Consider the following 13070-nt stretch of genomic DNA (forward strand, 5'->3'; position numbering starts at 1 on the left):
GTTATTTGATCTGCTGTTAATGTAAACACATTGCTCCTGATCCTAACCATCACAAGTAGCTGCCTAACCAGACCTAAACATAAACCAAACCTTAACCTGAAAAACCAAAATTGCCCAGTGTTTACTAAGACAACGTTCAACACTGTTCATTTCTGATTGAATTTAGTGATTTCCATCACCCCCTGTTGCAAGGATTACGTTGACAGAACAAAACCGTCCTGTTTATTAGGTGTAATGTTAGATGTTTGTGCCGGACCATCTGCTTACAGACTGTGAAAACATCTAATATGTGTGGAACAGCTCCCCTCCGGCACCCTGAATAAAGTATCTGAGCTGACGACAGAAGGTAATCATCATGCTCTTGTTAAGGGATGAACGCCCACAAGTTTGTGAGGTCTGCAGTTTCTGTCTACCTGAACCGAGTGTGTGTGTGTGTGTGTGTGTGTGTGTGTGTGTGTGTGTATGTTTGTGTGTTTGTGTTCATCCTGCTGTGCAGCTGGAAGTCTGCCACCTGCTTCTCTGAGGCGCCGTGCCATCTGAGGAGTGACTCAGTGTGTCCAGGCCACGGCTGGGTAAGCAGCACTGGCCATTAACACATTAAACACACAATGAGACACACAATCACAATCGATTTGCATGTACGTGGATACACATATCGTTCCCATGTAAGCAAACAGACTGACACATAAGAGTGCCATTAAAGGTTCCACTACGTCTGTTGATGAAAGTATTTGCTAATCTTCTCAGAATGACTCAGTGCTGTGGTTAAAAGCCCTGTGCTTCGTCTGACATCACTCTGTTGTAGGTTATCGGAGGGCACATTACCCACCTCACCATATGCACATTATTACTTGATTGAGCCTCATCTGGAAGTCAAATGCAGCTCAATGAGTGGAGCTGGCTGGTGCACTTTTACAATGCTCCAGACTGGAGATGAAAAGAAAAAGTTTCCCCCTCTTCCTCTCTTCAACAGTGATTTATATCGTCCTGCAGAGTCACTTCACAAATAATTTATTATATGCATAAAAGAATAATAAAAAGGAGTTTTTGGGCTGACTCAACTGTGGAAAGAGATTTGAATGTAACTTGGTGTTCTTCCCCGTAGCACGAAAGACTTTTCTATGCAATGGTCTATAAGACATTTTAGGCCAATGGAGGGAAACCCTGTCTGACAGCGGTCAGTGAAAGAGTGGTTGTTGAAACCACAGCGATCCAGACAGAGAGAGAAATTCAACAGTTTAGGATAGAAGATTCAAAGAGAGAATGTGACAGAGAGAAACACATTTGCAGCAGATGAAATTTTAACGAGTGATGGACTGAAAATCTCCAGGAAAGAGACACAAAGCTCGAGTGGACGCAAGATGCGAGATGACAGAGCTTCTGATGGTTTCCTTCTATCTGTAAAGCTGTTCAGAACAGTCCGTCTGCCTGTTGGCGGACAGACCATGTTTACTTCAACAAACCCCCAAACAATCAGTTTTTCCAATAACCTCACTCTGCCTGTCTGGACAACAGAGAGGGATTTGTCCTCAGATTAGATTGACTCAGCACACTCTACTTTTTGTTCTATTTTTAAAAATTAGAACATCAAGAGCAGAGTGGAAGATCAAGAGCACAGTGGAAACAGGACTGCGACTCAGTTTTAGTTCAGTCAAATCAAACTGAGATGAAACAGGCACTAGAGAATTCAGAATTCATTCCTTATTAAGTTATCAATGATATCAATAAATGTGTGTTTTGCTATTTTCTATGTTGAAATTAAAAACCCTGCAAACAGCAGTAAAACTTCTCAGGGAACAAGGTACGTTGTGTCAAACTGCCAAAACATCAACAATGGTTGAAAGCTGTACTGCCGCTGTGTGAGCTCATACCTTGACTTTTATCAATCAATACATAACCCATCTAACTATCTCAAAATAACGCAACGTTGCTGCTCCGGCACTGTATCTATAGTTTTACAGATTAATTTTACTAAAACTGTTTCCCAACCTGCTGGAATGAGACGCCAAAAATCATGAGTTGAAGATTCCAAGTTCTATGTTGGGCAGTTAGCAGCTCTGTTTCTTCAGTGAAGTTGATTGAAGTTACTTGTCTTCTAAATCTATAGCAAAATGTGACTAACATTCTTATTTAAGGCATTGTCATGTGCCGTCTGGTCGTATAAATTCATTCAATTTACACTCGCTATTTTTTGCTTCTGCGTGGATAGAGATGAGATGAAGAGCAGCGAATATTTGACTTTCTAAATTTTGTGATACCTGATGGCAAATTATTTATCTGAACAATTATCAGTTTATTTGCGTGCAGCTCACATCTATAACTCACACTCACAAGTCGTGTTGTGATGTGTGTGGTTTAGAGCACTGAACCTATTACATTTGACAAGACTGATGGAACGGATATGAAGTTGAGATCTTGAGATTTGTTTAGAATTTTCCGGCACGTGGGTTTTTTTTGTAGGTAATGTGAATAGTCAGAGGTGAAAGCGAAAGGGCTTCTGTTGCAAAAGTAGAAAGACTATAAATACTTACCACACATAATAGTGCATGTCATTGTCTATATATAATTACAGGCTAAATATGATCGTTAGTCAGTGGTGTGGATTTCTGACATTTTGTATTGAATTTTGTGTGTCACAGGAGGAGTCAGAGTGTCTGCTACGTATTAAAACACATGCAATTCACACAAACAATAAGATTTAAACAAAAATCAGTAACAACCCAAAATGAAATAACACATTCCTGAACCCTTATTTTTTATATTATTTATTTATTATCATAAAGAATAACCAATAATCTGAACATTTAAGAACCAACTTGCAACAAAAGTCCATTATGAGATTTAGTTCTTTTATAATTTTTAAATATTGTTTGTCTGACTTTACGTTTGAATGTAATCGATTCGTGTGTTGCTTAACTTTCAGCTTTATAATACTCCAATGTTTTTTATTCATCAGGGACAACAGTTTCAGCATTTATTAATATTTTCATGTTTGATTTTCACAAACGCAATTTCCTTATCGGGAATCGGAGGCTAGGTCTAGATAAAAAGTTCACAATGTATTTTAAGTGTCTGCGGATTTTTACCTCTTTTAGATTCTACTTTCTCAATGTACACTTTAGTATTGAAGTTGGTGCCAGAAACTCTACGTTTGTTGTAAACATTACTAACTACGGCATATTTCAGTCATGCACCTTTTTATGCCAGATTTAGGTGGGTGTCCATTACAATGTCTGAGTAGATTAATTACCTGAATTTTAAAGTCCATATTTGACATTATATTCCTTGTTTATTTAAAGATGTGATCCATAAAATATAATTTTGGTTAGAACAAAAACCTCTCAGTGTCTCTCTGCACTCTATGTAACAAATGTCGTGACCATATCAGGAAGAGAGTAGGCTTTCCATATGGGACCTTTAATCTTCCCCACATCTCAGTTAAAAACAAACATTCTGTATAAAACACTGTAAAATGCTGATATGCTTACTACAAAAGATTCAAGAGAAACAGACCTGCGTTCATCTCATTTAGTGCTCATACCTACCAACAAAAATCAATGAAATATTCATAAATTACATATCTCAAGATTATATAATTTCATTTTACAGTTTGCACAAATGCACATGATGAGTGACGAGTTTTGAGAATATAGCGTCCTGTCTTCAATGGAAACAGCTGCAGACTTTACACAAAGCTCTAGTAAACACCACAAATGTAGTATGGCAACGTCCTGTGTACATTTGCATAACACACACACGGAACCATTCTAAAATGTTCAAAAGTGTCACAGGAAAACCACCGTAGTAGTCACAGAAATTTCTATCACTCACACAGTGTCAGTTTCCTCTTCTGATAATAGCTTACTTTTTAATTTATTACCAGAAGAAGGGAATGAATGTACACAGCATATAATTCGAGGCGTTCTATTTAGCATGTTTATTTTTAACAGTGTATCGGCTCTTAATCTTCATCTCAACGCATGGTCGGTTCAAACGTTGCTTTGTTATGCATATTTTCGTCTCCAATTTGAAATACAGCTGCTTTTAGAATTAGTCTAACCCTTGTTTTATTTGCTCGCACGAGTGGAGATGAATCGTCAGTATTTCAGAGAAGAGAACTTGAATAAGATGATGTTATTGCAATTCATGAATTAACTAACTGTTACAAGAAAGGAAGAAAAAAACAATCAGCAGTCTGATGAAGGGGATAGTGGCAATGATCAGAGCACATGGTATTTTGGTTTTATTTACTTTGTGTTTCTGCAACCGCGCCACCAGGGAGTTCATCTCAGCCTAAACGCACGAAGTTGATCAATCACCTTCCAGATGTTATAATGCATATTTATACCCTTCTAATTTGCCTGTCGGCTGTGTAAACTGTAGCGTTGTAGTTACTAAAGTGAGCGGATCAGGAATGTCATAAACTCTTAGTTTGACGGTGGGTTATTAAACAGCTACACGACCCCTCGGCTACACTAACATTGCTGTTACAGTGCGTAGCAAAAGCTCATCCACCTCATGACGGACTGTAGTGAAGTATATCTTCGCAAAATCAAATCAACCTAACATTATTTTTTTCTATTTCATGTAATCCATCCATCGTTTATGTCTGCCTCTCTGGGTCCACGTACATTAAACTGAATTTACAATACCAGCATTATATGTTCGCTTAACCAGATAATATAATTATATGCAAAAAAATGGACTAATTATTCAAATCATAATTTATACACATCATATCCTTTGCTTATGCACAAAAAAAAGGTATTTATAAAAAAGCTTTTTATGTAGTATTCTAAAAACCCGACATGCTTTAGATGTTTCATTCGGTAACCTCTGAAGATGATCTAACATATGAAAGCCGTGAAAAACATGTCAATTTCCTTGAGTTGAGAATATTTCTGTTCAAACCCACCGTATTAAGAATATATTAACTCAATTCCTCAGTTACCTTATTATTGGACTGAGTGTTGAACAGCACTACGTACTGCTGTTCTACTGTTGCGGCTAGCGTTCTGCGACTAAGTTCGCGTTGAGATCTCAGCTTGACCATGAGCTGATTAGGAGCTCACACAGCAGCAGCCATAGCTTTCAACCTGATTGACACAACGTACCTTTGTTGTGTTAAACAGAGTCCCTGCAGAATTCTACTCCGGTTTGCAGGGTTTTTAATTTCACATTTGGTCAGATAGCCCATCTTTACTATGATTTTATACTGTGTTGAATGACTTTTCACAGGCTGTAAATCTTCTAGTTGAATAAAAGAATAGTGCAACTACGAAACATTCCTGCAAACTTCTCAGCATTCACTCAGACATTGCGAGTGATATCATGTGATAATTACGAGCTAGGATCATTTGTACATTCGACTGGAGAAGGTTCTCAAACTTTTTTCAGTTGACAACAGACCCTCTGAGTTTTTATTAGAGAACAGTGCTTTTAACAATGAACTGAGTAATCGTCACTTCTGTCATTGTGCTACTTATGATGGAATTATCAGTGAGAATTACATTATTCCCTTTTTGCTGGCACCCAAGGACCCTGGGTCCTGACCCATTTGAGAACTACGGACGTAGAGCTACCTAGTCGGTATGAAATTTTGTGCCGTCTCATGATCCAAAATCCTACAGTTCGTCACCAATTTCTATTTTTGATAGAAAATAGCAAAACACCCACATTTATCATATCATTATCAACATTGAACTCTATTGAATGATCCTATTTCTATGCTGGTCTCTATCTCAGTTGATTTGAACTGAACTAAAACGGCCAAGTCCGCAGTCCTGTTTCGACTACTTCGCTCCTTGATACTCTCCTCTTCTACTTGATCCTCCTCCACTCTTGCTCTTGAGTCTCAATTCTTTAAAATAAATAGAAAATATAATGCGAGATGTGCTATAATCTAATACTGAGGACAAAACCTCCATTGTCTGGTCCAGACAGCATGAGTCGAGTTATTGAGAAACTGGAGTGTGTTTGGCGTGGTGTGATTGTAAAAATGGTTCTGTCCACCATAACAGGAACGGCAGTTCCTGAACAGCTTGTACAGATAGATAAGAACATCAGAAGACTCTGTATCTCGCCATTCTGCTTCACTCAGATGCTGTCTCCTTACTGGAGCACTTTCAGTCCATATCACCCTTAACAATTCGCTGCTGCAATAAGTTTCTCTCCATCTCTTCACATCTCTCATCTAATTGATATTTTTCGTTCTGATCCTTTTAAAACACTCTATGATTCTCTGTCTGTCCCCCCCCCCCCCCCTGGCCTGTTCCACCACTCCCACCCTCCCCCCCCCCCCCCCCTACACCAGGTTTTTTCCCCCCCCCCCAGGTCCCATTGCCTAAAATGTCTTATGATCCATTGTCATAGAAAAGTTCTTTCTTATTGCTGGAATAACACCCAATTTACATTACAATCCTCTTTCCACATGTGAGTAGCCCAAAAATCTCTTTATCTGTCTTATATAATAAATATTTGTGAAGTGACTGCATGGACGAGTGTAAATCACTGTTGAAGAGAGAAGAGGGCGAATACTATTTTCTTTTCATCTCCAGTCGTGGAGTCATTGTAAACAGTGCACAGCCAGACCTCACCTCATTGAGCCTGCATCTTGACTTTCCAATGACATCAAATCACAGTAAGTAATGTGCACATATGTAAGTAGTGCCAAGCCGTCGCGATACACCTCACAGCATATGAGTCCAGAACGAAGCACAGGGCTTTCTAACACCATCTGAGCCCATTCTAGCAGATAGCAATACTTTCCATCAACTAGACCGTTATCTCTTATGTGTCAGTCTGTTTCTTTATATTGGAACCATATGTTATCCACGTACAGCAAATCGATGTGTGGTTCTATTGTTGTTTATGTGTTAAGCCAGAAAAAAAAAGAAGAAATAAAGAACTGCTGCATACCCAGACGTGCTACACCTGGTCATCTCAAGATCACCGGCGCCTCAGTAAGCAAGGTGGCAGACTTCCAGCTGCAGTGGATGAACATAAACACACAAACTACCAACAAATCACACACACACACAACACACCACAACACACTCGTCAGTAGACAAAATGATGACCTCACAATTTGTGTTATCCTAACAAGCAAGGCATATGATTACCTTTTGTCTCAGCTCAGATACCTTTATTCAGGTGCGTGAGGTACTGTTCAACATATTAGATCTTTTCACGTCTGTAAGCAGATGGTCCGACAAATCTAACATTACATAATACAGACGTTTTTTTCTAAATTAATCTTTGCAACAGCGTATGGAAATCATAAATCAAATCGAAATGAAACAGTTTTAACGTCTGTCTTGTAAACACTGGCAATTTTGGTTTTCAGGTTAATGTATTGGTTTTATGTTAGTCTGGTTAGGCACTACTTGTATGGTTAGTAATCAAGAGGCAATGTTTTACATTAACACAGATACAATAACTGTGTGTTTAATATGAAATAATCACTTTGAGTAACTAACCCACAGAAAATTCACCCAACTCAGCTCGATTGGATTTTAACTCAAAATCAATTGTTTTGTATTTCTCACCAAAGACTCTTTTTTTTGTTCAGTCTTTCAGCTCTCATGAGCTATCTTTTAACAGCATTAGCTGCTTATTCGTGAACAAAATCGAAATTATTGGCTAGTATGGTCGTAGATCAGTACATACACACAACAGTGGACTAGTTGTTTGAAATTTAGAGGAACATTAGCTACAGGTAAAACATATTCGCAATCAATGCTATGTTACTTGTTGATAGAATGGTAATTAGTGCACTGTTGTGACATTGGTAGAGCACTTTATAGAGTATAATCCTTTTGTTTACAATTTTGTAATGCCCACCATATTGCCAAAAATTAAATGTACCACTTTAATAGGTACCATATGAAGGTTTTAAATGTAACTGAGATTTACTAATGTAATATCATTCACTAATGCGTATTAGATCAATAATGATAAACCAAATTGTACAAGCTCATAGAGGATATCTCGAATTGGGCAAATAGTATAAATGCTCTACTCCACGTTAAGGAAAGTCATTCAAAAAAATATAATGTTCTTTCCTGTACTCCACCCAATCCCCCACAAGTTGTTGCAAAACGGTTTAAACACTTTTTGCATAATATGCACTGACTGACCCAACTACTCACCAAACCAAATCAACAACTTAATATCCAACCACAATCCAAACTACTAATCAACCAACCAACATCCAACCAATATAAAGACACGGTGAAACATTAACCTCCTCAGTGAGTAATTATTATCATGATAATCAAAACTTTGTAACACCTACTCCTGCGCATCTTTGGATCTATTTATTTAATTGATTAGAATAATGATTAATTTATGGATCTACTATTAATAATATTTCAACATTACACAGAAAGTCATTTACTTAATGTTTATAAAGTGTCAAGTGAATGAGATTTCCCTAACTGAACAAAGGAATGTCGTAATTCCTTATAATTGATGGGTTAAGGCATGAGTAAATGTATATACCTTACAATACCACGTTATAAAGCCTTTTTAGATAGCCTTAGCAAAAAGTGTGCAAATACACTAGTTATTAATAGTTAACCTCACAAGTATAGCAAAACCAGTTGTTTGTGTGTGTTTAAAAATTCTGGAAAACTAACTCATTCACAAATAAAAGTCCAACATTCCAGCCGGCTCTCTCACACAAAGATCGTTGGAGTTAGAAATGTACGCATATTTTGAAATCCACCTCTATCTTTTTTTTCCAGAGAAGCTCACGTAACTCGAGTGCTATCTATTTACACAGCAGGTCATCTCCTTGCCAGTTGTATGGGAGTAACATCTTCAGGGCAATAAGTAAACTTGTCTGTAGTTCCAACCTGTTATTTCTGCTTAGTCTTTCGTTAAGCAGTAAACTACCACCATCCTCAGTCTTAGTTCTCTAGTTATCTTTGTTTGTTGCTCCATCCGTCCTCCTCTATACAATCCTGCTGCCTCATATACAGTACTTATTATTAAAGACCAGTTTCGCAAATGTGATTCCCGTATAAACATTCCAATTAGATATTTTGCTGCGGGTCAGTTTGAATTTTGTTGATGTGGTTTTAGATGTACCTCACCCTGTAACAATGAGGTGGATGACTGTTGAGGCGCACTCAAGTATTACATGCCAATGAAATAGCATTACAATCTCTTTAGATGAGTCCTATGAAACTTTCCTGTTCGGATATTCAGGTAAGCAGTCACAACGTAAGATGATCTCAAATGACAAATGACCATAAACCTACCTGTTGTTTTACAGGTGAAACCAAAAATGTTAATTTTCTTCGTGAACCACCTATGAGTATTTATCTCATCAAGCATGCATTGTGACCTCCAGTACGTTTTAAATAACAATCTTGTTAAGTGACTAAAACCTATCCACAGAACATGGATCAACAGTTTTCATAGGGACCATTTCTAAAGAGATGTCCATGGCTAATTTTCAATTGGCATTGTTACATACTGTGAGTGCAGCTGCAACAGTCCATCCACCTCAGTTGGTTACTAGGGTGGAGGTACACATCTCAAAACCAATCATCAACAAAATTCAAACTACCCGCAAGGCAATAATACCACTGGATGTTGTCGGGAAACACATTTGGAGAACTGGTCCTTTAATAAATAAGTGACTGATAAATAGAGGCAGCAGATGTTTAGAGAGGACGGATATGGAGCAACAGACACAAAAATAACTAAGACTGAGACTGAGGACGTGGTGGTTTAGTTACTGCTAACAGGAAGCACCTACGCAGAAATAACAGTGTTGGAACTACAGACAGTTTATTATGTGCTTCTGAAGAGTTACTCCCCTACAAACTGGGAGAGATCAGCTTGCTTGAGTAATAGGCTACACTCTGAGTTATGAGCTGTTCTCTGTGAAAAAAAAAGCATAGAGGCTGGATTTCCAATAATATGGTAACATTTTCCTACTCCACAGAAGCTATTTTCTTTGGGAATGAAACCGGCTGGTAATGGTTGGACTTTTATGTGAAGTGCAGTTTAGTTTTCCAGAATTTTAAACACACACAACAATAACTGGTTTTGCTATACTTGTGAGTCTAACTATTATATACTTGTGTATTTGCCACCACTTTTTGATAAGCGCTATCTAAAAAAGCTTTTAAAGCTTGGTTATTGTTAGTGGTCAATAAAACATTTACTAATGCTTTACACATCAGTATAAGGAATTAACGACAGCCATTGGGTTGTTGGGTTGAAATCCTCATTCAGCTTGACATTATAAGACATTAACAAAGGTAATGACTTTCTCCGTTAAATTGAAAATATCATTATTAAAAGGTAATCATTAATTTAATCATTATTAATCAATTAAAGCTAAATAGACCCCAAATATTGCGCAGGAGGAGGATTTTCCCCAAAGTTGTCTATATTAATGCTTATAATTACCTTCACTGAGAGGTTATGTTTTCACCGTTCTGTTGTTGTTGGTGGTGGTTGGTTTGGTGATTAGTTTGGTTTGGTTGGGTTGTGGGATGATTAGTTGGTTGATTTGGTTTGGGTGAGTAATGGGTCAGTCAGTGCAGGATTATGCAAAAAGTGTTTAAACCGGTTTGCACAAACTTGGTGGGGATGGGGGTGGGCATGGGACAGGAGAAGACCATTATAATTTTTTGATGACTTTCTTTAACTTGGAGTAGAGACATCTTTAACATTTCGCCAATTCCTGAGAAATCCATCTATGAGCTTGTACATTTGGTTTATCATTAGTTGATCTATTAGCGCATTATGTGAAATATATTAACCATTAGTAAAGCCAATCAGTACAGCTTAAAAAACCCTTCATAAATGGTACCTTATTAGAAAGTGGTACCATTTATTTTTTGGCAATTGGTGGCATTACAACAAGCTGTAAACAAAAGATTTATCACCTATATAAAGTTGATATGACCAACGGTCAGCAGACAGTGCCTTAATTACACATCTAGCAGACACAAAGTAACATTAGCATTTGATTTTGGAATCATGTTTCCACCCTGTAGAGGCCAATGTTCGCTCTAAATCTTCACAACTAGTCCCCATGTGTTGGCTGCGGTATGTAGTGTACTAGACACATACTAGCCAATCAATTTCTGGAGTTTGTTCACTGAAATAAGCAGCCTACTGCTGCTAAAAAATGATGCTCATGAGAGCTGAAAGACTACGAACCAAAATAAAAGAGTTTGGGTGAGAAAACCAAAACAATGAGTTCAGGAGGTTAAAATCTCAATCGAGCTGAGTCGGGTATAATTTTCTGTGGGTTGTTTACTATAAGTGATTCATTTCATATTACACAAAGTTATTTAATCTGCTGTTAATGTAAACAACATTGCTCCTTGATCCTAACCATCACAAAGTAGCTGCCTAACCAGACCTAAACATAAACCAAAACCTTAACCTGAAAAACCAAAATTGCCCAGTTTACTAAGACAACGTTCAACACTGTTCATTTCTATTAATTAGTGATTTCCATTTCACCCCTGTTGGCAAGGATTACGTTGACAGTAACAAAACGTCCGTTATATTAGGTGTAATGTTAGATGTTTGTGCCGGACCATCTGCTTACAGACTGTGAAAACATCTAATATGTGTGAACAGCTCCCCTCCGGCACCCTGAATAAAGTATCTGAGCTGACGACAGAAGTGTAATCATCATGCTCTTGTTAAGGATGAACGCCACAAGTTTGTGAGGTCTGCAGTTTTTCTACCTGAACCGAGTGTGTATGGTGTGTGGATGTGTGTGTGTAGATGTGTGTGGTGTGTGTATGTTTGTGTGTTTGTGTTCATCCTGCTGTTGCATCTGGAAAGTCTGCCACCTGCTTCTCTGAGGCGCCGTGCCATCTGAGGAGTGACTCAGTGTGTCCAGGCCACGTGGGAGCAGCACTGGCCATAACACATTAAACACAACAATGAGACACACCAATCACAATCGATTTGCATGTACGTGGATAACACATATCCGTTCCCATGTAAGAAAAGACTGACACAATAGAGTGCCATTAAAGGTTCCACCTACGTCTGTTGATGAAAGTATTTGCTAACTCTTCTAGAATGATTCAGTGCTGTGGTTAAAAACAGCCTGTGCTTCTCTGACATCACTCTGTTGTACTGTATCGGAGGGCACTTACCCACCTCACCATAGCACATTATTACTTGATTGAGCCTCATTGGAAGTCAAATGCAGCCAAGTGAGTGGAGTGGCTGGTGCACTTACAATGCTCCAGACTGGAGATGAAAAGAAAAAAGTTTCCCCCTCTTCTCTCTCTTCAAACAGTGATTTATATCTCTGCAGATCACTTACAAATATTTATTATATGCATAAAATAATAAAAAGGAGTTTTATGGGCTGAACTCAACTGTGAAGAGATACTTTGAATGTAACTTGTGTTCTTCCCGGTAGCACGAAAACTTTTCTATGCAAATGATCTATAAGAGCGCACACTGGAGGGAAACCACTGTCTTGACAGCGTCAGTGAAGAGTGGTTGTTGAAACCACAGCCGATCCAGACAGAAGAGAAATTCAACATTTTAGAATAGAAGATTCAAAGAGAGAATGTGACAGAGAGAAACACATTTGCAGCAGATGAACATTTTTAACGGATGTGATACTGAAAAATCTCAGAAAGAGACACAAAGCTCGAGTCGGACCAAGATCCGAGATGAACAGAGCTTTGATGGTTCTCTTCTATCTGTAAAGCTGTTCAGAACAGTCCGTCTGCCTGTTTGGGACAGACCATGTTTACTTCAACAAACCCCCAAACAATCAGTTTTTCCAATAACTCTCACTCTGCCTGTCTGGACAACAGAGAGGATTTGTCCTCAAGATTAGATATGACTCAGCACACTCACTATTCTTTGTTCTATTTTTAAACAATTAGAACACTCAAAGCAAAGACAGAGTGGAAGATCAAGAGCATCAGGAAACAGGACTGCGACTCAGTTTTAGTTCAGTCAAATCAAACTGAAGATAAACAGGCACTAGAGAATCAGAAATTCATTCCTTAATAATTATCAATATATCAAAATAAAATGATGTGTTTGCTATTTCGTAT

General features: G+C 38.1%; 1 long non-coding RNA gene across 1 annotated transcript in view; it reads left to right on the plus strand.

Annotated features, from left to right (window-relative positions):
* The first annotated feature begins 300 nt into the window (after window positions 1-300).
* Window positions 301-13070, plus strand: part of LOC111218625 — a 23370-nt gene continuing 10600 nt past the window's right edge. Inside the window, exons 1-2 of the long non-coding RNA XR_002664986.1 lie at window positions 301-346; window positions 497-572. This is a non-coding gene — a long non-coding RNA (uncharacterized LOC111218625). The remainder of the gene's footprint in view (window positions 347-496; window positions 573-13070) is intronic.

The sequence above is a fragment of the Seriola dumerili genome, unplaced genomic scaffold, assembly GCF_002260705.1.
Source record: "Seriola dumerili isolate Sdu_G_001 unplaced genomic scaffold, Sdu_1.0 BDQW01000052.1, whole genome shotgun sequence".
In the NCBI taxonomy this organism is placed as follows: Eukaryota; Metazoa; Chordata; class Actinopteri; order Carangiformes; family Carangidae; genus Seriola; species Seriola dumerili.